At 48.4% G+C, this 26951-nt stretch overlaps 3 long non-coding RNA genes and 4 other non-coding genes across 7 annotated transcripts; 2 read left to right on the top strand and 5 right to left on the bottom strand.

Moving 5' to 3' along the window:
• Nucleotides 1–3465: 3465 nt before the first annotated feature.
• Nucleotides 3466–3537, bottom strand: Trnag-gcc (transfer RNA glycine (anticodon GCC)). The gene has a single exon. It is a non-coding gene; the product is annotated as a tRNA-Gly (tRNA).
• A 7892-nt stretch (nt 3538–11429) lies between these two features.
• Nucleotides 11430–12206, bottom strand: LOC135371485 (uncharacterized). The gene is made up of 2 exons (XR_010415630.1): nt 12086–12206; nt 11430–11610 (listed from the first exon to the last, which is right to left on the bottom strand). It is a non-coding gene; the product is annotated as an uncharacterized LOC135371485 (long non-coding RNA).
• An 8541-nt stretch (nt 12207–20747) lies between these two features.
• Nucleotides 20748–21158, top strand: LOC135371399 (uncharacterized). Its single transcript, XR_010415588.1, has 2 exons — nt 20748–21013; nt 21077–21158. It is a non-coding gene; the product is annotated as an uncharacterized LOC135371399 (long non-coding RNA).
• Nucleotides 21159–23146: 1988 nt separating this feature from the next.
• LOC135371398 (uncharacterized) lies at nt 23147–24124 on the top strand. Its single transcript, XR_010415587.1, has 2 exons — nt 23147–23325; nt 23944–24124. It is a non-coding gene; the product is annotated as an uncharacterized LOC135371398 (long non-coding RNA).
• A 2348-nt stretch (nt 24125–26472) lies between these two features.
• Nucleotides 26473–26544, bottom strand: Trnag-ucc (transfer RNA glycine (anticodon UCC)). The gene has a single exon. It is a non-coding gene; the product is annotated as a tRNA-Gly (tRNA).
• A 102-nt stretch (nt 26545–26646) lies between these two features.
• Nucleotides 26647–26718, bottom strand: Trnag-ucc (transfer RNA glycine (anticodon UCC)). The gene has a single exon. It is a non-coding gene; the product is annotated as a tRNA-Gly (tRNA).
• Nucleotides 26719–26820: 102 nt separating this feature from the next.
• Nucleotides 26821–26892, bottom strand: Trnag-ucc (transfer RNA glycine (anticodon UCC)). The gene has a single exon. It is a non-coding gene; the product is annotated as a tRNA-Gly (tRNA).
• Between the last annotated feature and the right edge of the window lie 59 nt (nt 26893–26951).

A 26951-nucleotide genomic window follows, 5' to 3' on the forward strand; every position in this document is an offset into this window, starting at 1 on the left:
TGTGGGGGATGTTTTGTCTTGTCACTCTGTATCTCCAGTTGCAGTCAACAGACTGTCGACCCGTCTGTACAGCAAAAACTACTACACGTGGCAGTATTAGCTCTGGCATCAAATCCAGACTGTACTGCACTAAGCTAGTGCCGAGGTGGGAATATTTTGAATTCTGTGCAGATTTTCAATGCGGTGTAGTGACGGGAATAAGAATGACCCTATAATTGTATCGATTTATTGTACACTGGAGTATGACGGAGTGGGAATAACGAAATAGCATAGGTTTATTTGCCTCCCATTATGTATGGGAGGCAAATAAACCTAAGCTATTTTATTATGTTGTGCTGTGGTTCTACATTAATGTGGTGTGAAGTCTGGGCGGTTACAGGTACGCTGCCACAGGGATGTTAGGAGGGTTCATGTTGGCAGATCCATATCTGGTGTACTAATACGCTATGCAAGTCTGTGTCCATTGTTTTCCTCTTCCTGGAATCAGGGGATAACAATCCCCTTGTGAGATGCGCCGTGAAGTGGGTCCCCAGCACTTGCTTCAGCCATGACCTCCACATCTGAAATATGGCCTTGAGTGTTAACACTCAAAAGAATACGTTGAGGGCCTAGCAGGTACAATAACAAATATAAAAATGACTATGCAAATAAATCTTCCCCTTTGCGGTCCCTATTTCATTGGCACGGTTATTTACCTGTCGACATTACGTTATAAACGCTGGCTGCTGCATCACACAAGATTCCTTTCACAGAACTCTACAATTTTCAGGGCTCGTACATATCCATTATTTTGTGGGACGTGCAAAAAGAATTGCAATATTTTCGTGGCTTGACAAAACATACCAAATCCAGTTGATTCCGTTGACGTGCTTGCTGCCGCCTGAAATAGAGTCAGAAATTAGCAACAAGGCTGCAGTAGAATACTGATGCGTCTCGGACGTAGCCATACACAGATTGCGATGCTTTCACATCCCTGAATGCTACCATCAGGCTTACACTATGGACTGTAGAAACATCCACTAGCTGCAATAAGATTAGAATAATGCTGTCATGTGGGAGTGTTACGTTACTCCTGCATAATACTGGCAACAATTAGCACAGCAACAACACACCAATCTTTTTTCTCTAGAGTACGCGTACTATTGCGTCAGGATGCTGCAATCATTGTAATAATTTGTGTACATTAGTAGCCGGTGTGACTGTGACGTTACAATCGGCGGCGAGGACAGGTGTTCGCGATTATGTTTACTGTGACAACTGACATTTTTCATCGCAGCGTATAGCTGTGACCACGCAAAATTGTCACTTACCTCCGTTACTGGTTCCTGCCCTTGTTCCTGATCGAATGTGGTAGGGGTGGTAGGCACGGCGTCAATCTTCAGCCGCTTCTGTTTCTGCCGTAGCCCAAGCCGAACTTGCAATACATCTTCATCAAAATAGGCGTCGTCGGCGAAATGACAGGAACAGACGCGTGAAACATTCAATCCTTGGGCCACACCACAGTAGTGGCTGGCGATCGCTGCCACCCACCTTCGTTTCGTTTCGCCATTGCGAGGTCGGTGAAATGTAAGCTCGGGATTCGCGTTATAAGTCTTTCTGCACCCGAGCACGTAGCACCGGTTTCCTGGCTGTGACATCGCACGTCAACGGCGTGAAATCCTAGGCCACACGCTATGGTTCAAAGTACTTCAAAGCAAACGCGACAAGACAACAAGAAAAAGGGGCAGCCGCACGCACAGACACACACAGAATCTGCGGCGGGAAGGAGCGCCTCCTGATGGTTGGTTTATCCGGGTGACGTCATCCAGTGTCGGCGCCTTGCGGGGATTGCCGTGCGCGCCGGAAGCGCGAACATTTAAAAATCGTTTCTGAGTCAACCAAGTGGATTTGTGCGGAGAAAATTTGCCGGCGTACAATATGAACGACAGGGAACATGACCATAATAGTTCCGGAACTCGCTTCCGGATGCGACTATCCCTTTAAGTAGTCTTTGCCTTCTTTCTTCGGGCGTTATTAATGGGGCCGGTGTGTACCTGGACCTCTTGAGGTGGGTTGCAACGTCCTTCCCCTTGAACTCTGTCCTACCCTGGTCGGACGCTTTGCTGGCGTCGTTGAGAGTGGCTTGTCCTGCTTCCATCGTGATCCATGGACCGTCCTTTATTTCGTCATGCTCATGTGACTTGCCCCTTACCATGGTAAAATCTTCCTGCTCAACGCTCACCTCACTTTGAGCGTCGGACACTGTACCCCCCAAAAGGTCCTCACTTGATGCATGTGCTCTAGCACTGTGTTGTTGGCTGTGATCAGGGTCCTCGTTTGAAGGGTCCGCTATACTTCGACGATCTGCTGAATCCATTTCTTTATCCGGCGTAACGCCTGCGTTGTCCTCAACCACAATTGTCTCTACGCGAGTCTGTCCAGCCACGGCACGATGATTTCATCTTGCTTTGCTGGCGCTTCACAGTTGCGCTCCGGACGGGAGTCCGAACCGCTCAACATTTCATTGGACTCGGCCTTGGGAGTTTGCTTTTCTTCGGCGGTCCTCGCTTGAGCATTTTCTTCTACGTCCATGAGATCTATTGCCGCTACATCTGCCGCAGGTGTTCTGGTCTTCGATGCATAGGTGCTGACACAGTCCTCCTCTGTGTGGCCGAAGCTCCTGCATGTTCTACACCATGGCGACCTACAAACCTTCCGCAGGTGGCCGATCCTCTTGCACCTGAGACATAATGGCGGCCTTCCGGGAATATCAATTAAGACCTGGCCTCCCATGATCCTCATGACATGTGGAATGCCCTCAACGGACACCCCGTCCCGCAGCACCATATCTACCTTGCGCGTCGTGGTTTCAGCGCCTGCGAAAGCAGTGGATCTCCAGCGTTCTCTTTCAATATTTCCAACTTTGCCGTATGTACTTAGCGCATTGATCACAGCAGCATCCGACACATACATCGGCAGCCAGTGAATTGACAACTGGATTTCTTTTAGATTAGGATCCAGTATAATGCACTTTTTATTCTTCACAGCGATCTGTTTCATCCTTGTTAGTTTTTCCTTGGGCAGCCTTGAATGGAGCGTCAGCGCCCAGACATGATTATACAGATAGGCGCCAAATTAGTCCACATCTTCTTTGTCGATAACCGAAAAGACGCCTTCGGCAAAATCATCCGCCCGATATGGCCTCGCTGATGGGTCCGCGTGCAGAAAAACAGTGTTGAAAGACACGTTACCTGTGGGCAGTGTGGGCAGAAGCAGTCTGTAATTGTCCGATGACGAATTTGCTGTAGAATCCCGGCTAGTGTTAGCCGTGTTAGGGTTAGCTGCTCCTGCGGAGCTCATGATTTCCACAACCTTTATACCACCGACGCCACCATCGAGCAAAAACACTTCCCATTCTCCTTTCGGGCATCTTAATCCACACACAATTTTATAGATATAGAATAATTCACAATAGAGAGTGGATCGTGCGTCGGCCGGGAATCGAACCCGGGTCAACTGCTTGGCAGGCAGCTATGCTAGCCACTATACCACCGACGCAACCGTCGAGCAAAAACACTTCCCGTTCTCCTTTCGGGCATCTTAATCCACACACAATTTAATTTCCTAGATATAGAATAATACACAAAAGAGAGTGAATCGTGCGTCGGCCGGGAATCCAACCAGGGTCAACTGCTTGGAAGGCAGCTATGCTAGCCACTATACCACCGACGCTTTTTTTTTCCTGATCTTGCACATTTATTCATGATTATGGCATATTTACAGTGATATCACATGAGCTTCACGCCCGTAACATTTCACCAAAAGCCTCCTGACTTGGGAGTAATTTTGCCACATACACACGTAACCACTCCGGTACCAATTGCCTGTACCGTGCTATTGTGTACATTTGATCAATATCTTCTTTTAAAAAGCACATCGGTGGTTTAAGTGGCTCTTCATTTCGGTCCAATACCCTGACCTTCCATATGCAAAACATTGAGACTACATATAATATGTCATCTCTGATTTCTTCGGGCTGTTCAAGAGGCAAAAACCTCATAGTGTATGGATCTAATCTTACATATCTTCCCAGTTTCGTACTGAGAAGAAGAGTGCCTCAGTACAATCAAGAAACAGGTGCTCGACTGTCTCTTGGGTGTTGCAGAATCTGCAGTTCGTCGTCCAGGGCACGAAAAATCATTTTTTTTTTCAACCATGATTTCACAGGGAGTGTCAGCGTATGCACTTTAAAGAAAAAACTTTTGATTTGAGGTCTTACAGGCATGGCTCGGATTCGGCACAATATGTCCTGTCCTTCCAAGTTCGGTGGTACAATTCTATATATAGGAACGGGGAAGAGAGTGTCTATCAAGTCATGGTACAGCTTTTTTTTACCTACACTAAAAACATATTCGCGTGTAAATCTTACAAGCAAAAACTGCATACATTCTACAACCTCTGCATAAAACTTACTCACAGCATACACACGCTTGACTGTCGCAACAGTTATGCTAGCCAAGTTTTGGCTTCCCACTGACTGTAGTACTGTCTTTAACAAGGGGTGGTTGCACTTTCTGAAGAAAAACAGTCGCATCACCAGTTTGGCCGCGAACAAATGCCTTAGCCCTAGACCGCCTCGCTTAACACTGTGGAATAGGTTATCTCGACGCATACTTTCAAACGTTGAAAACCACACATATGTTGCGAACAAACGATGACACTTCTGAATATTCCTACGGGGAAGTTGCATCACCTGGAGTAAATACAGGAGTTTTGAGACAAAGAATATGTTGCACACGGAGGCCCTCTGGAAAATTGAGAGACTTCTTTGTTTCCAGCTGTGGACTGTTTTTCCTATCTGCTTCAGTTGTTCATCCCACATCGGGCTGGTGTTCCGAGTCTTGTCCAAGGGAACTCCAAGGTAAACTGTCGGCGCTGTCTGCCATCTAATTCCTTCAAAATGATCTGGCGTGGACCCCCACTGGCCCGCCGAGATCCCTACACACTTAGCCTTGTTTAGTTTGGCCCCTGATAATTCACAAAACTCCTCCACACACTTCAACACACACTTCACACAGTTTTTGTCCTTTGCAAAAAAGGCAATATCGTCCGCGTATGCTAAAACTTTCACCTCCGTTCCAAACACCTCGAATCCTGTGATGCTCTTCCTCTGAATGACGCTCTGACACAAGTATTCCACATATACATTAAATAGAAGTGGTGACAATGGGCATCCCTGCCTAACGGATGACTTTAACGGTATTGCACTCGTACACTGATTGTTGAATAACACCACGGTCTGGACATTCTTGTAACATAGCTGTACTCTTTGAAGAAACGTCTGTCCAATTCCATTCATGGTCATTACCCAGTATAGGAATTCGTGGTCCACTCTATCGAAGGCTTTGGCCAGGTCTGCTAGTAGCACTGCTACTTGCTCCCCTTCTAACTGGCATAAATCCAACACAGTTCTCATTATATGTATGTTCGTTTGAATACTTCTTCCTTTGATGGCACAAGTCTAGTGTTCCCCGACAATTTCGGTAATAACCTTCTGCAACCTGCCAGCTAAAACTTTTGCGTATATTTTGTAGTCTACGTTGCAGAGCGTTATTGGTCTGGTGTCCTTCACTTGTGGTACTTTTCCTTCTTCTATTTCCTTTGGGATGAGCACGGTGTGTGTCCGTTTGAATGTTGGTGGGAATTCTTGTTTCTGTTCAGCTTCTCTATATATGTTCAACAATATTACTGATAGGAAGTCTTTAAATGTTTGATAAAATTCCGCGCTGATGCCGTCGGGTCCGGGTGTTCGGTTTCTTGGCAACGTTTCAATAGCCTCCCGAATTTCGCCCAAGGTTATAGGCCCATCAAGATCCTCCCTGCTCTTGTCTGATAATCTTCGAAAAGTTATGGCTTCCTGAGGATTGTTTCTCGTAGATTTCTGTCCGCTTCCTATCAGTTCTTTGTAGTACGCTTCGAAAGCACCTAGCATTTCTTTATCTGTCGAGATTATTTTCCCGTTGTGGTCTAGCTTGTAGATCTGCTTTGCTCTTCCTCGCTTCCGTTCTTTCCAACAAAAATTCTTTCCTGGTGGCTCATCGGGAAGAAAGTTCTTTGCGCGCGATCTTATCTTTGCACCGTTAACCTTTCCTCATTTATGATATTTAGTTCCATCTTAGTCGCTTCTAAAACTTCGTTTCAGTTTCCTGGAGCCCTTGATTATAGTTCGAGCACTTCACCGAGTTGTTTGTTTAAGTCATTCTCCTTTTGCTTTTGTAAGAAATTCCTTATGCTGCTTTTTTCTATGGCTGTTGCACGTATCTTCATCTTGAACTTCTCCCATGCCACTGCCTATTCTTCGCTGCTTATTGCAACTTCTACAATTTCTTGCTTGACTATATCGAGGAATGATTCATCCTCTAGTATCTTTACATTCAGCTTCCACTTTTGCCATTTATTTCTTTTGTCCTTTTCCTTCTTCTTTTCCCCAATGGTTGCTGTCACCAGGCAATGATCACTGAAGTAAGCTGCCTTTACGCTGTATTCCGTGACCGTTCGACTATGGGACTCGGATATATATATGCGGTCTAGTCGAGCGTGTGAGTTTCCTTGGAAATGAGTATATACATGAAAACCTCTTGGACAGCTGTCAGCGGCATCTTCTAAATCAAAGTTTCTGATAACACCTTCCAGTACCGCTCGACTTGAATCCCGTGTCATTTTCCCTGTCGATCTGTCCCGCTGCCTAAGGGTGCAGTTGAAGTCGCCCAGCAAGATGTATGCATTTGAACTATTGAAGAGGTTACCGAGGCTGCTGAAGAACTCTTTTCTTTCATTTTCGTCATTTGGGGAATAAACGCAAACAACTCTCCAAATTTCCACGTTGTCAATCAATACATCAAGGTACGCTATAACCTTCCCTCATTGTCCACTCCATGAAAGATTGGCACGATTCTGTCAGACTTTCTTAATAGGATCAGGCACCCAGCTGAATGCAACACAGCATGGCTCACTACGACGTCATAGCTTTTCTCGAAAAGATTATGCACTAATCTAGCAGTTTCTTCTTCGTTGCTGATTTTAGTTTCTTGTATACCGAGGATGTCAATATACGTATGGTGCTCCAAATACCTTCGCAATTGGTATTGTTTTTTTTCTTGAATTTAGCCCCCTTGCGTTTAATGTGCCTATGACAATACTAGTCATTTAGATATTGGGTAACGTCCTGATGCCTGATCACTCCGTCTCGTTCGAATTCAGAAGCGCCCAACGGAAGGAAGGCCATTCGTCTTGAGTTAATTATTAAGAAAATCCATATCTTCCAGCATCGACGCTCCGGGTTCTGTAAGCTGTCGCTTGGTGCTATAGCCAGAATTTCCTTTCATGCGTTTTTCCATTTGACATTCGTTTGTTTGTTCTGCATCCCTTTCCTTCCTTTCCATCATTGGATTCGTGATTACCCCTTTCCTTTTTGTTATCGGCGCCTCTGGATCCGTTTCGCTATTTTCTTTTCTTTTGTCATCTTTTCTTCCATCAGTACCCATTTTCTTCATTGTTTCCTGTTCAGATATATTTGGCTGCTGAACCGCTTCGTCGACTTTCATATCGTTGTCTCCCGAAACGTCTAAAGGCTGGTTCACACTGTCACGTTTACGCTTGCGGCTACGGGTTACGGGCGCTTACGGTGGGGGTTGCCATGACGACGAAGAGACGGCGCCCGTAAGATCGTTTCCGCAAGGAGTTGAGGCAACTTCAACTTTTCTCCCGCGAGCACCATAACCGTAAGAGCACTGGCCAATAGGATGGCAGAAAACTTCAGATGCCGCGCATGCGTTTTGTTTCGCGAGTCTCCTTGCAAAGATGGCGCAAAGTGTGGATGTTTTAGAAGCGCTTATTCTCCAAGTTGAGAAGTTTCCCTGGCTATACAATAGCAAAAGAAGCGACTACAGGGATGCCACAAAAAAAGAAAACTCATGGATGACAATCAGCATAGCAGTGGGTCTGTCAGGTGAGATTTTCACAATGAATCTGTCCGGCGTGGCGAGTTGTATGTTGCACTGTCGACGATGCGTAGTAGGAATCAATGGAACCAGTGCTTATTACAGTTACTTGCTTACATTGTACTTATTTACTTCCCTCCAGTTGAAGAATGTCAACGGGCGTGGCAGAACCTCAGAGACCGCTATGCCCGGGAGCTACGGGCCACCAAGCAACCCAGCGGGTCCGGCCGATCTAACAGGCCAGAATGGCCGTTCATGAAACCTTTGAGCTTTTTGTCACCCTTCATTAGGACACGGTATTTCTTATTTCACTTATGAAAGTCTGGTCCGGTGGTGACACACTTTGCTTATTGGTTCATTGAGCAGGACAGTGCTGTCAAGAAAAACGCAGGGCACCATTCCCCATCAGCCTCCAACGAACTGCGCCAGCTCCCTGCCAGCCCCTCCAAGAGTACTGCCTGAGATACGCAGTGACATAATTGAGGAGCACAGTATAAATGGCACGTTAGTACAAACAGAGCCACAAGGTAAGCATCAGTGTTTGGAGCAGGGCGCAATACTTAACGATTCCATATATTCAGCCTTGCTGCTCAGCCTTGTGCGTGATGGCACAGGAACCCCTGCAAGTGTGCCGGGAACAGAATTGTCGTCACCCTCACCAGTGGCACAATCTAGTTCTGTAAGCCCATCATTGCATCATTTTGAATGTGTACATTGGAGATCTGGAGATGTCACATCTCTGGCCTTGCTGGATACATTAATTTTTTTATGCTTTGAAAATTTGGAAATATTGTTTGTATAGGTCAGGGTGCCAGAACATTGCTAAGTTGTTCCCCAGAGTATGATAGTAGTTATCTTTCACATTTTGAGGGTACCCTTATCACATTCTCCCATATGAAGCATTTTAGGGTGTGTTTGCAAATGTCATCTTGTGCGAATTGGAATGGCCAAGTTGCATGCTGGATTCATAGAGCATTCTGCAATAGATGAAAATTTTAATTTTCCTCTTCCTCATATCAGTAAAAATAAAAAAAAAGGCAAAGTTGTTTAACTCATGATTTTCTGAGTTTCTTTATTTCGTTTTTTTTTTTTCTAGTTACATACCTCGGTGAACTCTATCCTCATTCACTATGTTCTATGCCTTGTATTTGTTGTCAGCTTCTTGATTAAAACATTCACTTCCAGGAAAGTTTGGGGTCACCGTTCACACCCTCGGCTACCTTCGAGGCTCTACAAGAACAGGAATCCCGAGGAGAAACTCCAACGGTGGGTTGTGCGAGGCCTCCAAAGAGAAGGAGACCTGAACAGACCGTTGCGGCCCTTCAGGATGTACTCGTGTCAGCCACAAGAAAAATGGCAGAATCTAGTGCATGCCAGCAGCCCCACATTGACTTCTCCGACAGTAACACTCTTTTTTTACTTAGTTTAAGGGAAAAAATGGCGAGCTTGTCGGAGAAGAAGCAGCACGAAGCTCAAATGCGTATTCAGCAAGTGCTGTTTGATGTCATGTATGGTGAAGACACAGACTAAATGATGTTCTTCTCTTCCATAATTTGTTGAAAAATGATGCCTTCATTTACACATGTACGTGCACTGTATACTGTAGTCTGACAGAAATGATACCATTAGTAACAATACTGGTGTGAAGCCAAGTAGTGATGTTCCGAGTTCTGTACACACCTCTCATTACTGACACACAAATTTGGAACACAGTGTGTATGTCTTCCTACAAGTTCACACCGCCGCAGCCACGAACACAGACAAAAAGGCACACACAAAACAGGACGAACTGCAACTCACGACTACTTTACTGTTGAATACACATACACTCTTAAATACCAGAGTAGGTACCCGTTCCCCTATGTATCCGACCTATTTTTTGAGATAGTACAATTCCTCCTGTACGAGGGCAATAGAGGGAGCGCTGACGAATTTTTCCCCTTTTTCCTCAATCAAAAATGCTTCATATATCTCTCGATCCTGCTGTGATCGGAGATTAATTTCTATTGAAGTTTTATCAAAGGCAGGCGAGCATCCACATCTATCACAATGGAATGCCAAGTGCCCCAATGGTGGCTTCCCTTTCAACAACGTCGCGTGCTCACGTAACCTAGTATTGATACACCTGCCAAAGGGGGAAAAATGTGTCAGCGCTCCCTCTATCGCCCTCATACAGGAGGAATTGTACTATCTCAAAAAATAGGTCGGATACATAGGGGAACGGGTACCTACTCTGGTATTTCAGAGTGTATGTGTATTCAACAGTAAAGTAGTCGTGAGTTGCAGTTCGTCCTGTTTTGTGTGTGCCTTTTTGTCTGTGTTCGTGGCTGCGGCGGTGTGAACTTGTCATGTACCGACTTCCCCAACTTCGGACCCTCAGTGTCTTCCTACAGTTCATTTTTCTGGCAGGCATCCACGTCGTAGGATGTCGTGCTGTCCCTCTTCCTCCCCAACTGAGCAGAAGTAGTTTGCGTACGCATTCCTCACATTACAAGCATTTGCAGAGTACATATTACTGCTGAGAGACGATGCGTCCCTGATTGCATCACTGGATGAAACACATGTCCGCCAGTTGCAAGGCACAACTTTGCTAGTTGCAAGTTTTCTATGTCAGTATACCCAGCAGGGCAATACTGTCGCTCCTTTGTAGACTCTGTTTCGTCCTCGGTGCGGAGGTAAATATGGAGGCATACGGTGCTCATCACTATGGCCCTCAGTGTAGGGAGGCTTGCCGTTATGGGCTGACAGTAGATGCGCCATCTGCTTGCTAGGATGCCAAAACTGTTCTCAATAGTCCTCCTTGCTCGTGAGAGCCTGTAGTTGAAGGCGGCCTTCTTCAAGGGTAGCTGTTTCCCAGGGTAGGGCTGCATGAGATTTGGCAGCAATGGGAAGCCTCATCTGCGACGACTACATGTGGAAGTGCCACTGAACAACCTGGAAGATTTTTTGGTTGAGGGACATCAAGGCTTCCGTTTCCCAGCTGGAACCCAAATTCCGAAAAATTTCCTAAAAATGCCGCCATCACTTCCTCGGCCTTGTTCCTCAATGAGAACCTTAAGGAATCGATATCTTGCATCACAAAGGGCAAGAAGGACGATGCCGTAGTAACCTTTGTAATTGAAGAACTCTGAACCTCCATTTGGCAGCCTCTGAATGGCCACATACTTGCCATCAAGCGCTCCAATGTTCCAGAGCACCTCGAAGTCTTCCGCTACTCTTTCTCAGTAGTAAGTACTGACCACGATTATCCGGAAACGCACATCTGGCCTGGACGCCATTAATTAGCAATTAGAGCTAATTGGGACCCCCCACATTAATCAGCACCCTCCAGGGAGCCATCACACTAATTGGGGAATGTCTATCTCGCGTCCAGACCAGTTGTGCGTTTCCGGATAATCGTGGTCATAAAAAATAAAAAAATAGGCAGAAAATAAAATAAAAAGATAGAAATAGAGTGGAGAGAAACAATTTATTCGAAAATCAACGATGCCGCGGCGAAGAAGCCGCTCCGCAACACCCGAGTGACCAGCGTCCGCCATGTTGGTAGTTTGCACCCAGCAGTTGCAGAGATCGACGACAGGTGGCCACTTAGTTGCAAGGCATCACACCAGATGGCGCCACCATCATAGCTCTAGACGAGAAAGACAGAATAAGATACTAGCGGCGGGTAAAAATGACAGCACTGCTAAGCAAGTCTAGGCATGCGAGAGAAAAGGTCTAACCGCTACTGCTAAAACAGAAAACAGTACACATCGGGGAAAAAGGCTTACGGGGGGACGATCGCTTAGGCCTAACCCCAACACTACGCAGCTAACACAAGGCGGGAACCACACATCGCTAAACATGCGAGAAAAGGCTTAACACGAGCGCGGTCACCGCTAAACACGGCAAACATACGAGGAAAGAGGCTTACGGGGACGATCGCTTAGGCCTAACCTCAACACTACGCAGCTAACACAAGGCAGGAACCACACATCGCTAAACATGCGTCAACAGGCTTGGACACCGCAAAACAAGTCTAAACATGCGAGAAAAGGCTTAACACGAGCGCGGTCACCGCTAAACACGGCAAACATACGAGAAAAGGAGCGCGTCAAATCACTCACCTTTTCCCCCGCGGCAACTTCCAGGCAGAAACTGAGCGAGCGCGGAGAACACACACGTACGTCTGCTCTCTACGAGATCCAGCCAGAAAGTGAGCGAGCGCGCGGAGCGCACGTCCGTCTTCCGCGACGGTCCGAGAGAAACTGAGAGAGGCGACGCGCAGCGGCCGCTATGGATGCGCGCACGCCCTCTGCTCCACCCGTCCGCGCACGCGCGCGCGCGCTGCTAGCTCCCTCTGCGCCGGCCGCGGGTGTTTTCGGTTTCGGCTCTCTGCTGCGCGCGCGCGCGCTCCTAGCGGCGACGGGTGGCTTTTCAGTTTCGCTTTCATTCTCCGTTCTTTGCGCGCGCGCGCGTTTATCTCTATAAAGGCAGCGCGCACCGAGCTCGCGTCATCATTCTGACCGATACGTGGAAAACGCCATGTGTGGTTTATTCTCCTGCGTTTCTCGTCGTCGCAAGGAAAAGACAAAAAACGAAGAACTTCGCGAATTTATACGCGGCATCGTGGAGGAAGCCTTTCAAGTCCACCGTCTGGAATGGTTGCAAGCACGTCAAGAAATGTGTCAGGACAAGATGAAGACGCTCGACCGCATCTTAGCGGCGGACAGACTGGCGAAAAAGAAGTCCAACTTTAGCCTGGACAATCTGTATTGGGAACGCAGTTCCGATGTAGAGGACGACGACGAGGATGTGTAAATAAAAAGCGATGCATTTCTCTTCGAGTCTCAGTCTCTTCTTTCTCTTCGTGCAACGTGTACGCACGCAACATGTCTTCCCCCGAACCTTTTCGTTTCCGTCATCCCTTTCGCTGTATCTTAAGCGGCCCCTCCATGTGCGGCAAATCTACGTTCGTTGCTAACGTGTTGAGGAACCTGAACGACGTGGTAGACAAGCCTCCGTCACAAATATTCTACGTGCAGAAATATGCTTCGCCGAGCATGCAGGACGAATTCGGGGACTCCGTAAAATTTACCAAGGAGCTACCGCGAGAGTGGGACACGTCGCGCGCTACGCTGATCGTCGTCGACGATCACATGACCGACGCCGGTTCCTTGAAGGAGGTGACCGATCTTTTCATTCGGGGTTCTCACCACGCCAACGCGTCGATCTTCTTACTCGTTCAAAACATCTTTTTCGACAGTAGCCATTTTAGAACAATATCCTACAACGCCAGTTACGTCGTCCTGTCGCGCACCGTGCGCAGCGTGCACCAGATGGAACATTTCGGCCAACAGCTATTTGGCAGAAAAAGATTGGAGTATTTTCTGGACGCATATAAACAAGCGATGTCGTCGCCCCACGCATATTTACTCGTGGATCTTCACAACTACACGCACGAGGATCACAGGTTGCGTAGCAATATCTTTCCGGGAGAACGTCAATATATCTACGCTCCGAAATGAATCTCCGCCCTCACCTCACTTTACTCAAAGTACTCTCCACTCTACCCCCTCCACGCCGCCGCGACGTCTTGAGACGTTCGTCCTCGTCCGACATGAAACACCTCTCCGAAATTTGCCTCAATGTATTGAACGGAAAGGTGGCTCTAGCTCCAGATACGTTCGCGCGTTTGAAGAAGCACAAACGCTTTTTACGACGGCTCGCCTACAAAAAGATTCACAAGAATCCGCAACGTTTGAAGCGCTATCTGTCTCAGCAGCGAGGACAGGGCGTTCTTTCGTCGGTGGTTCCTCTCCTGCTTTCCGCCGTGTTGAACCTTTTCGCCAATGGCCAAGAGAATTGAAGTGACCTCCTCCATCGGAAACATTCTTTCCTCGAAGGAGAGTGACGACGTCAAAGTGAAACTCATACTGCAAGCACTGTATCGCATACTCAAGCAGTACGGATTTGACCCCTACGACAATAAAAACAAGGCGTCCGACGCTACAAATGACTTTGACTATTCGCTCCTCTCTCCAGAGGTGGACAAAGAGGAAGCGGAAAGGGTCGTCTCGGAATTAAAGAAGGTTCTTTCCTGGAATCGCGAGGGTTGTGTCTCCGTGTCGGGCAAGCCCATCAGACACTCCTCCGTTTACGAACTCGTCAATTATTTGTTGCAACGTAAGACGGGAAAGAAACCTTCCTGGTTCCCCAAAGTCTCGAAACTATTGCGTCTGATTTCTCTACCCAAATCTCGCGAGCCTCAACAGCAGCAGCAGCAGCAGCAGGCCTCCATTGCGTGGACGACTTATGGAGGGATATGAGAAACCAGAGGGTGGTTTGGGGGGTGTGGAACGCTATAGAAAAGCGCATCACTTGAGCAAAAAGAAGGCTCTCGCCATTCTCAGAAAGCTGGATGCCTACACGCTTCACCATCCGGTCAGAAGAAAGTTTAATAGGAGACGCATCATCGCGCTCAAGATCAACGACGTGTGGCAAATGGACCTCGCCGATTTTTCAAAATACAAGAGATTCAACGGTGGTTACCGCTACATTCTCGTGGCAATCGATTCCCTCTCCCGCTTTCTGCGCACCCTCCCGCTAAAGACGAAGCGCCCCGCCGAAATGAAAAGGGCCATGATAAGACTTTTTCGGGGAGGTAACGTACCTACACGCATCTTTTGCGACAGAGGCGGGGAATTCTACAACAAGACCGTCAAGGAGTATCTCTCACGAAAGAAGGTACAGATGTATTCTACCTTCTCTCCAGTAATCAAAGCGTCGCAGGCAGAGCGCGTCATACGCACTTTACGCGACAGAATATTCCGTTATTTTAGAGTAACGGGAAAATACCACTTCGTTTCCGCGCTTCCCAAGATCGTGCGCGACTACAACACCACCAAACACAGGACTTTGGGCATCAGCCCGTCCGAAGTCACGCCCGAAAACGAATTGGAGCTGTTCAATAAGATAAATGGGAAGCCCGTCGTACCCTCCGTGAAAAAGAAGCTCAAACTGGGGGATAAAGTGAGGGTCCTACTTCACAGAAAAGGTTTTCATAAGAGCTCGGAAGGGAGTTGGTCGCCTCAGATTTTCACCGTCTCCCGCCTGAGAGACACCTCTCCTCCCGTCGTACACCTGGAAGATTACCGGGGTAAGGAAGTGGACGGATCTTTCTACCCGGAGGAGGTACTCGTCGTAACCCGAGACGCCAATCAGCCTTGGCCAGTAACGAAAGTGCTGAGGAAGAAGCAGGTGAACGGTCAGAGCTTCTCCTTGGTTCGCTGGTTCGGTTACGACAAAGAACACGACAGTTGGGTTCCGAGCAGCGACGTGGTCAAGATTGGGAAATGATGTCAGACATCTACGTCCACCTGCTCTCGAACGCCAGCATGGATAAGTTTCCCTCGAATAAACTCAACGCCTTCACGGTAGCTTTCGATAGTCCGCTTCAGCTCTCGAATCGGTATAAAGTCGGTCTGATGGATCTCAGCATAAGTAACGATTTCTTAAATATCGGGTACGAAAGGCAAGATGCGAAAATCGAGGTTTCTTTCGAGGACACGGTGGAAGCCGGCAGAACTTTTCGTGTCACCTCGGATCTCGAGAGGGATTTGGGAAAAGCCCTTTCGGAATTCGACGTTTCTTTCGCGTACAATAAATCGCGATACGACTTCGTCTTACCCGTGGACGTGAAAGCCGTGGAATTGGACCCTCGGCTCGCAAGCGCTCGACGCCTCGCTAGCGTCCCGCGAAGCAGGTCGTGCGGTGAAACCCCCAAATTGAGCGAACGCGAAGCCACCTCCATCGTATTGGAGCACGCCGCAGCCGCCGTCGCTTTCGGCGACGTCACTCTGAATTCGGAAACCACGTCCCTACGGAACACACTCAACAAGTATTTCCAGACGCACAAGCTGGACGCCTCGCTAGAATTCGCGGATAACATGTACTCTCTGAAAACGCCGAAAGGGTTGCACGTACCGGAACCCTTTGTCAAGCTGCTACATCTCACAGCCGTCGAGGGACACGAAGAAACGCTACGCGTCTCTCTCCCCATAGCGCGTCAATTTTCTTTCACGATCAAGACGAAAATTCGTCGATCTTTGCAAGTACATCTGCCTCCCGGCTATTATGTGACGCCGCAAGCACTTCTAAATGCGATTAATCAGCGCGTAGGCGAACGCGCGCGCTTCAGCTTCGACGGAACCGAACAGAAATGTAAAATTCGGCTTTCCGAGGGCACCTCCACCCTAAGACTTTCCGAGTACCTGGCCGTGCTTTTGGGCTTCGAATCGCGTACCGTGTTCACGGGGGATGAGGATGCCACGAGCTCCGTCGAGGTACTCCTGGAACCCCCGTTTCACAACATAATCGTGTACACGGATATCGTGGAACCCACGTACGTGGGGAGCGGGAAAAAACCGATATTAAAAATACTACCCTTTTATTACGAGAAAGACAAGCACGTCGTCACCTACACGTTAGATAACATCCAGTATTTTAACCTGTCTCAATTCGAAATTCCTTCAGTGACGATCGTTCTCGCGGACGAAACGGGAAGACGTTTGCCGTTGCGGTCCAAAGGCAGAACCAATCTAACGTTGCATTTCAAATATGTACCGTAATTCCCCCAAAATAATTCCCGTGTACACGGGACCCCCTTTTCCAACGAGGGGGCGGTGTGTTGAGCAACATATCCAAGTTTATCGTTCCCATCTGGCAGCAAATAAAACCGATCGCCAAGAGAACGTTGAAGCGCTTGGCGCGGAATTTGGCCGATGGCGAAGGAATATCGCGCGCAGTAAAAAAGACGGCCATAGCAACGGGGAGAGACGTGCTGGATTCCATGGAGGGCTCTGGAAACAACAATGGGAAGAAACGCCGCAAACGACAACAAAAGGCGCCGACACACGACGCACCTGCAGATATCTTTGGTACGCCGTGAAGGTCACACATCCGCTGCGCGCGCTCCGTCATGACGTCAACGAAAGGAAAAATACAGACGCCGATCTGTCTAACGAGTGACGTGATGATATTCGAACCCCCTTCCATTCAATACGGCGTGGAAGATACTTCGTACCAACTTTTTTATCCGGTCAACGGAGTAAATAATTCCGTGATCGAGTTTTGTATTCAAAATTTGCAAAGGGCACACTTGGATCTCTACGGCAGTTTCGTGTCTTTGACCGTGCGCATTGTTCGCGACGACGGGGAAGAAATGGACGAGAAAGATGTCGTTTTCCCAATAAACCACCTGTTGAGCGGCATGTTTAAGACGGTCACCGTTTATGCGAACAACAAGCTCGTCAGTTCCAACGAGTTGTACGCCTACAGGAGTATTTTGGACGTCGTGCTTCATTCCACGCCCGCGGCTCAAGAAACAGTGCACGCGGCTGGACTCTATGTCGAGGACGACGAACATTTAAAGGACGATTACGACGTCTCGTCTCGCGGTCCGAAACAACGTTACGAAGCGACGAAGGGTGGAAAATACTTTAACCTGGTCGGTCAGATCAATACCGACCTGTTTCAACAGCCGCGCCTGATGGTACCTGCCGTCGAAATTCGCGTCGTTTTCCTGTTAAACAACGACGAATTTAAACTCGTATCGGTCCCCAAAGACAAGAAAACGTACAATTACGAGGTGGACATTAAAGAAATGACGTTACACTTGAAAAAGGTGACGCTGGCACCTTCCCTATTTTTGGAATACGAGCGGCGGCTTCAGACCACGCTGGCCATCTACGTGTTACGCGGATTGGAAACCAAGGTGCGGAGCTTGAGTGCCGGGAGCTTGGACGCTCACTTTGAAAACGTTTACCCCGAAAGGGTACCTTCCAAATTATGCGTCGCCCTGCTCGCCACGTCCGACTTTCTCGGCGACATCCAATCGAACCCCTACAAATTCCGTCATTACGACCTGTCTCATTCGATGCTCTCCGTGGACGGCCAGCAAGTGCGAGCCGAGTACGACTTTCAGAACGACCTCGTCAAAATTCCCTACTTTAACTTCTTGCAAGAACTGGGAGAGAAACATTTCAAGTATAGCTACGAGCGATTTAAAACGAACGGGTTCCTTCTCTACTTTAACTTGGACGTGGACAAGTGTTCTTCTCCTTCGCATTTGAACGAGTGGCGAAAAGGAAACGTTCGCCTGCAATTACGCTTCGCTAAAGCCCTTCCACACGCGGTCACCGTCCTCTTGATTTCCGAGTGTCCCAAGCTCATGTACGTCGACAAGGACCGTACGGTCACCTTCCCATAAAAAAAAGATGTACGAGAGCGACATCTTGGAACTCGTGTCCCTGAACCCCCTCGCTTCCTCCATGCTGAGAGGCATTTGCGCTTCAAACGAAGCCTTCGTTTTACGCAAGCCCGGTTATTTAATCATCAATACGGAAGAGCGAAGAAGACGCGGGCAGCACTGGGTGCTCTACCTGAAAAACTACGACAGGTCTGCCGTGTTTTTCGACAGCTACGGACTTCCCCCCATCGAAGCAAACCTTCGAAAGACTTTACCTGTAGTGGACGAGTATAACGACAAGTGTATTCAATCGCCTTTTTCGCTTTACTGCGGGCTTTTTTGTATCTACGTAGCCACGCGCATGTCGAAACGCTACAGCCTGAAAAGTTGTGTATCCATGTTTTCCTGTAACCTCGAAGAGAATGACGAAACAATAAAACGTCTCCTCGTGAGCGAACTCGTTTCGTAAAAAATAGACGATTTATTTTTTCACGACATACACAAGACCCTTGCGAGACGATCTTCCAACGTGCTGACCCGACGCTCACCGCCGTCGTCGCCGGTCTGCACCGTGACGTCGAGGGATGTGTGGAGAAGCCAGTAGCGACGGACGATAGGTCGGTTGAAACCCGCGTTGATGAGACACGGGTCGACTGTCTCTCCTCGTCTATACTTTTCCAGCAGCTCGAGCTTGTAATCTACGAAACGCTTCATTTTCTTTGCAATCTTCCCACTGACGGTGAACAGACGTAAGGGTATCGTCTTGAGAATCGAGCGAAAGTCTCCCTCGCAGCTATCGCCGTGAATATAATCGCGTAATCGCAGCAAGTCCCGATACATTCGCGTTTGCACAAAGGTGGCAAACCTCTGCTCGGGCGTCATCATGACTGAGACGGAATGAGAGTAGACAACCTTTTTTTATTTCTCGTTACACACGAATTAGGCTCCAGCTTTGGTTTCGTAGCCGGGAAGGCAGCCCAAATACGGACGAAGGCTCGAGTCTAACCAATGGCTGGGGTTTCTCGACCAGAGTCCACCGCAGCGACAGGTAGTCAGTTGATCGCCGATTCGCAAAAAGAAGGTCTTTGGAGGAGGCTTGAAGGTTAGGACCAGGGGTAGATCTCCCGTCAGTAGCCATTCGTAATCTGCAACGAAAGGAGTGTGAGAAACGCGTGTTTTTATATCTCAAACACACACGTACAATCTTCTTCAGTCACAGAGTGACACTGATGGTCCATCTTCTCCATCTTCCTTCAATAGTCGAAGTCCTTCGCAACGTACGTCGAATGGTACCGTCCGACAGCCGAGAAACGGGCGAATCAATCGGTCCGTCCAATGCTTTTGCTCTGAAAAAAAAAATTTGAACGATTATAGAACGTATTAAAAAAAAAATAACGAGGAAGCGTACCTTTGGACCACAATCCACCGCAATTGGTGCAGAAGAAGCGGGCCCTGCTAATCTCCCGAAATATGTGAGGCGGGAAAACACCGACTTCACGCGCAGCAAAAGTGTTGTACACTGGAAACGAAACTCTTCAAACATTTCGACGATGATGATGACGTCATGGGTATATTACTTACGAGGATCTACCAAGCTGATCATGATGGAATGACGATCGAACGTTCGCTTCGACATTTATAGTAAAGCTTTGCCTCTCACTCTCTATGACGTCATTGAACGTGTTTAAACATGTTAAGACGTGTTTGAACATGTTCGGACATGGGCGGTGAAGTCGTCCCTGGACACACTCGTTCCTCTCTCACCCTCTCTATGACGTCATTGAACGTGTCTGAACATGTTTGGACGTGTTTGAACATGTTGTGACGTCACTGAACATGTCTGAACATGTTTGGACGTGTTTGAACATGTTTGAACGTGTTTGAACATGTTGTGACGTGTGTAGACACGAACCCCGCAATACGAAAAACGTCACGCAGTACAAATTAGATTGGTGGTTAGTGTGTCGCGCCCAGTGTAGAAGGATCCTGGGTTCGAATCCCACTCTGGGACGGTTACACAGGATGTGACAGCGGGTCGTCTCTCTCTCTCTCTCCGTCTTTGTAGTCCTTGGACGTGTCTGGTCTCGAACCCCCTGTGTCTCCCCTCCTCCTCCTCCTCGCACGATATTGGAGGAACAAAGGGCGGCATCTTGTCACAGAAGCAAAGTGGCGGATTTACGTAATCGATGGATATGACGTGAATGGGGTTAGTGCGAGCGTGAGAACCCTGTACTATAAGATGGTCATCCCCTGTACCCCCCTTGTCCACTATTCTCGAATCAAGAGTCCCGAGAAAATGCTGCATACGTTCCAGACGATTTTGGACCTTCTGGTCCACATTCGTCCGCCGTTTGGTAAGTTTTTCTCTATCTCTTCTTGTTTAGAAATAGTTATTTTCTAATACCTAACGTTCCTCTGTAGGTTTCACTGTGACACACATTGTGCAGCTATTTTTCCAGCTGATCCCCGGTGCGGGGGGAGATGTGCCCCGCTTGGATATGGAGACGTTTTTGCAAGCGTTCGCCATCGTAGGGGAAGAAGACATTGAGACGGCCACCACAGAAGTGCTCATGGCGTGCTACGGCAGGGAGTGGCGAGAAATCGCTGTGCAGCGGGGACTAGAGGGGGAGCTCTTTTTCAGAGTGCCCCGAAGCTTAGAGGAGCATACTTTACCGCTAGAAGGTACTGCTCCTTTAAGCTTCGGGGAAGCGGAGCACCTCCTCTACTCCCTGGTGCACCAGTGGAACAGAGCGAGTGCAGCGGGTTGGAGAGAACTCGCTGAACGCTGGATGGCGAGTCAAATACCGTGAGTGTTTTTTCGATTGTGGTTTTTGTTCGTAGAATCCTTATTCTGGTTCTTTATTACTAGATTGGATCCCTGGGTTCTTATAGAAGACCATGAAGCACCCATGTAAACACGTCAGCCAATAAACGCATATCGTCTTTCGCATCACGCGACTCTCTCTCTCTCTCTCTCTCTACCCCAACACAATAGAAGATTAGGAAACCACAGATCCTGCGTATAAAAGCGAGCGTGGGATAGGCCGCAGTTAAAGATGATGATGTCGACGATGTCACCACCACCACCACAACGTTCGGTCTGCTTGCGCCGGAGGTAAGTGCATTTGTATGTGTTTAGATCGATGTTTGATTAATGCCTCCTTTTCTCTATTTGCTAGGTACACACAGGAGAATTATTTCAAATTGGGGGGAGGGACTTCATGCCTAACATGAGGTCCGATTAGGCTCCGCGAAGTTCAAAATTAGGGGGAGCATCGCCCGCATTATTCAAAATTGGGGAGGGATGGGAATTTATGTCCAACATGAATTCTGATTAGGCTTAATGGGGAATTGTGGGGCGTCCCCCGCCCCAGTCAAAATTGGGAGGGACGAGAATTCATGTTCGCCATGAATTCTGATTAGGCTTAATGGGGTATTGCGGTGTACCATCCGCACCACTCAAAATTGGGAATGGGTAAGATAATTCTGATTAGGCGTAATGGGAAGATTTGGGGAACATTTTAATCTGGCCTTATTCAAAATGGAACTCCTTCTTTCATTTTTCGTTAGATTATTCCAAAACGGGGGGGGAGAATTCGTGCATAACACGAATTTCATTAGAGACCATGTTGATTATACAAAATTAAGGAGTTCTTAAAGGGAGAATTATTTCAAATTGGGGTTAAATTAAAACCTTCTTTCATTTTTCGTTTGGTTGACATCGTCGACATCATATGCGTTATTGCAAAGGCGCGGTGTCCAAAGTACAGACGCCATCAGCGCAATGCGAGGAGGAGGAGGAGACGGTCTGGTTCTACGACGGTTGATCGAAAACCCACGAGGGGCATTCATCCAGTTTCGTGGAGCAAAATGTAAGACGAGTGGTTCTGCTGTGACAGGAGCATTCATCCTCGACGCGAGGCATTTCGTGGAGCAAAATGTAAGTTGTCCGTCTCTGCTGTGAGAGTGTATTCTATGTATGACATTGTTTTTCAGGAACCAATAGCCGCTGTCGTCGCACATCATGCAGCACAGGAAACGCCGTCCAGCAACCTCCCCGTTAGGCCCAACTGCCTTCCTGTATAGCAGTAGGACACCTCCTTGTACAGCATTGTGCAAGGAAGACCGTGAGCGCCTTTGTGAATCGAGTGACCGTGGAACAAAGAGCAGGCATCTATCGACCAAGTCCTTTGTATATATTCAATAAACATGTTTCAGTGAAAGAACACACACAGAGTCTCGTCAAAGTTATTCGGACTGTTTAATGCGTTGCATGTCAATAACCAAGCGGTATTTCAATAAATCAGTGACAAAGTTGACGATGTAGACTGCTTGCAAATGTCGCTGCTTCCGCAGGGCGTGCTTAATATGAGCGATGGCACGAGCGAGAAGGTCCACGATGTCTGCAGCGATGTAGTTGAATTCTGCGTTGGCCAAGCTCACAAATTCGCTCATCAGTCCCAGGGGTCCGTCAGGAACCGTTATGCAGACGTTCTTGTAACGGGCGTAAATTCGACGCACCATCTCCTGCAGCGGCCCCGGCGAGATCTCTCCTATATTGCCAAAGCCTACCATGTCTATCACGTAGCGAAAAGCAGTGATGACGAGCTCGTTGCGGGGACTTTCGCCGTTGAAACATTCCTTCTCCACTTCTTCCCAAGAAGCGTGGGTACGGGAACAATTTTGTAAAGAGTGGTAGCTGAACATCTTCACGTAGTGATGACGCGAGCGCGGTGCGCGCTGCCTTTATACAGATAAACGCGCGCGCGCAAAGAACGGAGAATGAAAGCGAAACTGAAAAGCCACCCGTCGCCGCTAGGAGCGCGCGCGCGCGCGCGCGCGCGCAGCAGAGAGCCGAAACCGAAAACACCCGCGGCCGGCGCAGAGGGAGCTAGCAGCGCGCGCGCGCATGCGCGGACGGGTGGAGCAGAGGGCGCGCGCGCATCCATAGCGGCCGCTGCGCGTCGCCTCTCTCAGTTTCTCTCGGACCGTCGCGGAAGACGGACGTGCGCTCCGCGCGCTCGCTCACTTTCTGGCTGGATCTCGTAGAGAGCAGACGTACGTGTGTGTTCTCCGCGCTCGCTCAGTTTCTGCCTGGAAGTTGCCGCGGGGGAAAAGGTGAGTGATTTCACGCGCTCCTTTTCTCGTATGTTTGCCGTGTTTAGCGGTGACCGCGCTTGTGTTAAGCCTTTTCTCGCATGTTTAGACTTGTTTTGCGGTGTCCAAGCCTGTTGACGCATGTTTAGCGATGTGTGGTTCCTGCCTTGTGTTAGCTGCGTAGTGTTGAGGTTAGGCCTAAGCGATCGTCCCCGTAAGCCTCTTTCCTCGTATGTTTGCCGTGTTTAGCGGTGACCGCGCTCGTGTTAAGCCTTTTCTCGCATGTTTAGCGATGTGTGGTTCCCGCCTTGTGTTAGCTGCGTAGTGTTGGGGTTAGGCCTAAGCGATCGCCCCCCCGTAAGCCTCTTTCCTCGTATGTTTGCCGTGTTTAGCGGTGACCGCGCTCGTGTTAAGCCTTTTCTCGCATGTTTAGCGATGTGTGGTTCCCGCCTTGTGTTAGCTGCGTAGTGTTGGGGTTAGGCCTAAGCGATCGTCCCCCCGTAAGCCTTTTTCCCCGATGTGTACTGTTTTCTGTTTTAGCAGTAGCGGTTAGACCTTTTCTCTCGCATGCCTAGACTTGCTTAGCAGAGCTGTCATTTTTACCCGCCGCTAGTATCTTGTTCTGTCTTTCTCGTCTAGAGCTATGATGGTGGCGCTATCTGGTGTGATGCCTTGCAACTAAGTGGCCACCTGTCGTCGATCTCTGCAACTGCTGGGTGCAAACTACCAACATGGCGGACGCTGGTCACTCGGGTGTTGCGGAGCGGCTTCTTCGCCGCGGCATCGTTGATTTTCGAATAAATTGTTTCTCTCCACTCTATTTCTATCTTTTTATTTCATTTTCTGCCTATTTTTTTATTTTTTATGACCACGATTATCCGGAAACGCACAACTGGTCTGGACGCGAGATAGACATTCCCCAATTAGTGTGATGGCTCCCTGGAGGGTGCTGATTAATGTGGGGGGTCCCAATTAGCTCTAATTGCTAATTAATGGCGTCCAGGCCAGATGTGCGTTTCCGGATAATCGTGGTCAGTACTTACTACTTTTCTCACGTAGACAAAGTAGGGCACTGAAATAGAAAATAGTAATAATAATAATCATAAAATAAAATAAAATAACATGTGACAGCTTCGAACACTTATGCTACTCACAGAATAGCGCTACGCTGCTAGCACAGGGTTCTCGAGGACATTTACAAAATATCACACTACAAAATACACACCGGGACGTATATAGGCTCAAGAACATGCCAGATAGCCTCGCAGGTTCCACGGATGACTCCACAGGCTGTGGATTTCCCGATTCTGTAACTCGCTTAGCATATCTGCTGAGAGGAGCCGTGAGCAAGGTACCTAAAGAAATGCAGTAGGGTGCCAGAGGCAGTCAGTAATAGACTCAATGTACCTCAATGTGATTGCTAGCCTCTCCGCTGCGGGGATGGCCTTTCGGAATGAGGTGTCCATCCGCTTGATACGTGGCTCCACCAGCGATAGCAGGAAGTGAAACCTACGAGGCGCGTATAGTACATCAATTGTAAGGCACGCACGGTGCGGACTGCGGCCTACAAATCTAGTGAAGAGCATACTGAGCACTAAGCTTAACCTTTCCTTTGTCATCCTGAAATACATTAAAGTGCGTCGCGTCGAAGAGCCGCATCTCTCGCACAAGATGATGGTATTCCCCGTAGGTTTCGCGGCTACGAAGAAGCCTTCGTAACCATGCTCTTCGTCCTCTGTGCTCGTGGTGTATCAAAAGGAATGATGAGATGACTTGAGCAACTAGCGCCCAGTTCACGGTCACATGTCATGTAAACAGCAACGCGGTTAAGAGCATCGTCAAGCGTCCAAAGCGGCCGGAACCGAGGCGCTGGACGCCATGTTGCTCTCTGGCTCTATTTCGCTTTTCTTCGGAAGGATGGCGCTCTAGGAGGCCACTCCTCATTGGAGGAACGGAGCGCCGAAACGTAGTAATGTGAACGATGGAGAAACGTAGCCGGCAACGAGACGGGTACTACGTAAGCGCAACCCGTAGCCCGTAAGCGTAAACGTGACAGTGTGAACCAGCCTTAAGTCAGGTTTTTCCGTTGTGACTTGCCTTGTTTTCGACGCGTATGTCTCTACGCATTCCATATCTCCGTGGCCCTATCGCTTGCATTTCCCACATTTAGGTGTCTGGCATTGTTTTCCGATGTGCCTCATTTGCCTACACCTGAGGCATAAGGGGGATCTTCCTTTCAGTGCTAGGAGAACCTGACACCCGCACAACGACATTTGATGCGGAAGGTCATCCACCGTCACACCTCCTTTCAGTTCTATGCTGAGCTCTCTCGTCGTCGACTCGATCCCGTCGAAGAACGAATTTTCCCACAACACTTTACGTACTTCTTTCACATGTCCAAAACGGTTTAGTGTCCGTCTTATTTCCTCGTCGGGTAACGCTCCGGGCACCCAATGCATCTTAACTTCCACATCCTTCTTGTTGGGGTCTGTAATGACGCACTTTTTTCCTGTTACGTTGACCTCACCCAGGGTTAAAAATTTTTCCTTGGCAAGGTTGTTGTGAAACCAGATGTTCCATACGTGATTGTATTGGTAGACAGCAAATGTGGCTACGTCGTCTTTGTTGACATGTGCTTTTAACGCTTCCCCGAAGTGATGCACATTATATGGCCTACCGGTAGGGTCGGCATGCAAGAAAAGTGTGTTAAAAGACACACTACCTGTTGGTACTGTAGGCATAATCATCCGGTAATCCTTGGAACTACGAGCAAACTTGTCCCTGTATTCCACCCGATTAGGGATAGTATTTTGCACCGCTCCACCGGAGCTCATACCGCCCACGTCCGTCTCGGTTGAAAGCCGGAAGTAAACTCCACTATACCACCGACGCGACCGTCGAGCAAAAACACTTCCCGTTCTCCTTTCGGGCATCTTAATCCACACACAATTTAATTTCCTAGATATAGAATAATACACAAAAGAGAGTGAATCGTGCGTCGGCCGGGAATCGAACCCGGGTCAACTGCTTGGAAGGCAGCTATGCTAGACACTATACCACCGACGCGACCGTCGAGCAAAAACACTTCCCGTTCTCCTTTCGGGCATCTTAATCCACACACAATTTAATTTCCTAGACATAGAATAATACGCAAAAGAGAGTGAATCGTGCGTCGGCCGGGAATCGAACCCGGGTCAACTGCTTGGAAGGCAGCTATGCTAGCCACTATACCACCGACGCGACCGTCGAGCAAAAACACTTCCCGTTCTCCTTTCGGGCATCTTAATCCACACACAATTTAATTTCCTAGATATAGAATAATACACAAAAGAGAGTGAATCGTGCGTCGGCCGGGAATCGAACCCGGGTCAACTGCTTGGAAGGCAGCTATGCTAGCCACTATACCACCGACGCGACCGTCGAGCAAAAACACTTCCCGTTCTCCTTTCGGGCATCTTAATCCACACACAATTTAATTTCCTAGATATAGAATAATACACAAAAGAGAGTGAATCGTGCGTCGGCCGGGAATCGAACCCGGGTCAACTGCTTGGAAGGCAGCTATGCTAGCCACTATACCACCGACGCGACCGTCGAGCAAAAACACTTCCCGTTCTCCTTTCGGGCATCTTAATCCACACACAATT

Source organism: Ornithodoros turicata, unplaced genomic scaffold, assembly GCF_037126465.1.
Source record: "Ornithodoros turicata isolate Travis unplaced genomic scaffold, ASM3712646v1 Chromosome11, whole genome shotgun sequence".
NCBI classification, from domain to species: Eukaryota; Metazoa; Arthropoda; class Arachnida; order Ixodida; family Argasidae; genus Ornithodoros; species Ornithodoros turicata.